Source organism: Anguilla rostrata, chromosome 9 (assembly GCF_018555375.3).
Source record: "Anguilla rostrata isolate EN2019 chromosome 9, ASM1855537v3, whole genome shotgun sequence".
In the NCBI taxonomy this organism is placed as follows: Eukaryota; Metazoa; Chordata; class Actinopteri; order Anguilliformes; family Anguillidae; genus Anguilla; species Anguilla rostrata.
Genome location: NC_057941.1, coordinates 30,160,614 through 30,163,148, shown reverse-complemented (window position 1 = coordinate 30,163,148; position 2,535 = coordinate 30,160,614).

Sequence of the window (2,535 nt, the reverse complement as noted above, 5' to 3'; positions counted from 1 at the left end):
GGTGGATTGTCCAGTCTAAAAAAACTTAATCACCACAAACACTTGGTGTGCTGCATTCTGGGGTGGAGTGAATGATCTTCAGCCTAGCCTTCAGAGATGAGTGGGGAAAGATTTGGATCTTGTCACGGGGAGAAAAACAAGTTTGTCTGACTGCAGTAATTTTCAAAACCTGTAACCGAAATTTAGTTTAGGAAATTTTGTTATTAAGAGTGGCGAAAGGTGCTATGGAAACCTGATGTGCCTGGCAACCGAAACCACTACACCCCTCCAGCTTTGTCTCTGAGGTCTGGAGACTCATTTCTAGCTTATGAGAAACTTAGAGGGCTTGGGACTTGTTACATGTCTCAGTACCCAGAGGTCTCTTGACTTGGATTCTGCTGCTAAAACTCAGAGGTCTCTTGACTTGGATTCTGCTGCTAAAACTCAGAGGTCTCTTGTGACTTGTGTCTAGCTCTGAGTGAGGCGTGCATGCTCTTGATTCCAAGTCTGTGACAGCAAATATGAAACACATTCAATACCTATAGCTGAACACAGGATGACATGGTGGCTACGGCTAATGAAGTTGAACAGGTTTACCGACAAAGTGCATAACCAAATGATTCTGTATGGAAATGTCTATGGTACCGGGAGATGTGTTGAGCAGATTCCCTCATATGGGAATATCTATGGTACCAGGAGCAGATTCTCCTTGAATGTCCTTTTGGACTTCCCTTAAATGCAATCCTGAGAAAGCCTTCCACATCTCACAATTCCCTTAGTTTGCCCAGATAAGGTCTGGCCAGGAATAGGGCTGTAACACCACACCCCACCACTAAGAGGCCCACCTGTCCTCCAGGAAGAGAGAAACCACATGGTGCACTCCCCCCATAATCAAGTGCCTTGTATGACAGCTGATGCTCTTATCATTTTACCTATCATTTCTCTAGATACCTTTCTGTGGAGGTCCAAGGTGGGGACCCCTCTGTGCTCCAGATGCTTATTTAGGCATACACATCCATCCTGCCATATTTACAACTGTTGTTTACAACCTCCCGTCCCCTGTTGTGCTTACTATCCAGCTGTCATTTACAACCTGTGGTTTTTATGACTCCAACAGTGCGCAGCAGTGGAATTTGAATGAAAGCCTTAAGCGAAGAGACAAAGATGCAATGTGGTGGTTAGAATGGTCAAAATTGCACCTTACTGGTGCACATTGGCTCTTAACCTTGCATAAAGCATGGACATCATAGAAACAAATGTGGCTGGGATTGACTAGTCAACTACTTTATGGAGAGAAAACAGGAAGTGTTACAACCATTATCCATGCAGTGGGCTTCAGTAGGCAAATAGAGCTGAAGGCTCTGGTGAACATCAACCTGACACATCTCTGGTATACGGGTAAGCTGGGCAACCAGAAATATTGAGCAAACACAGCCTGTGGTCTTTGCCATAGGGGTCCAACCAGGTAAGGAGCATGACCAGCACTGAACATGGGTTTAACGTTCCTGTGTTCTGTGCAATGAGTGCCGCAGAACTTTACATCCCCCCCATGTTCATTTTCCCACTGAAGCGGATGAATGATATCCTTCTGAGAGGGTCACCACTCAAATCTGTGGGAGGGGTGTCTGACTCTGGGTGGATTGAGCGAAGCCTGACTGGGGCGTGGCTACACCACTTAACAGACACAATAAAGTGCTGTATGGAACAATCTCACCACTTCCACAAAACCCCTGGAGGCCATGTTGCTGCCACATGTAAAGGGGATCATTATGATCACCCTGCAGATACACACAAGCCACAGACCACAGCCACTTGACTGGACCTTATGCTGCTGATGTACAGATAGATTATTATTATTATTATTGATAAATTAATTTATATAACATTATATAACAAATGTTCCTCTTTGGCTGTGATTTCTCATTCACCATAGCTCAATTTTTCATCACACAATTGTAATTAAAAATTCAAATATTTTGACTGCATTTGACAGAATGCTGTTTTACTGCTTCAGTGTTATCAAAATTTGCATGCAATAAAGCAGATGAAAATGACATGCAAAACATTATGCATAGCCAACTTTACTATGGATGCACTTTATTCAGAAGCACCCAAGTTCCTGTCTTTTGTGGTATAGTCTTTGGCAGCCAAAATAGGTCCCTGCCAAATTTACGTCCTCTGGCTAATTGGCTCCCTGTTGCCAGTAGGCCTATCATCAAATGGTTTTTATGGTGTACAATAGAGGTCCAGATGTGTGATCACAGTCATTTTGGTGTGTGTCAAGCGGTGCAATCCAAAGATAGAGAGGGGCGTGACTTTTTGCAGAAAAAATATGGGCTTGCCGAAATATCACTCTTCTAGCTAATTGACTCCCTGTTGTTAGTATCATCAAATGCTCTTTATGGTGTACAGGCCACTGAGGCAAGGCGCAGTTGTGTCACCACAGTCACTTCGGTGTGTCAAGCACTGCGGACTAAAGATGGGAATGTTATTTTGGTAGGCAACATTCCACATTTTCTCCTCCTCTTCTAGGTATACAAAAGAGTTTAAATGTGT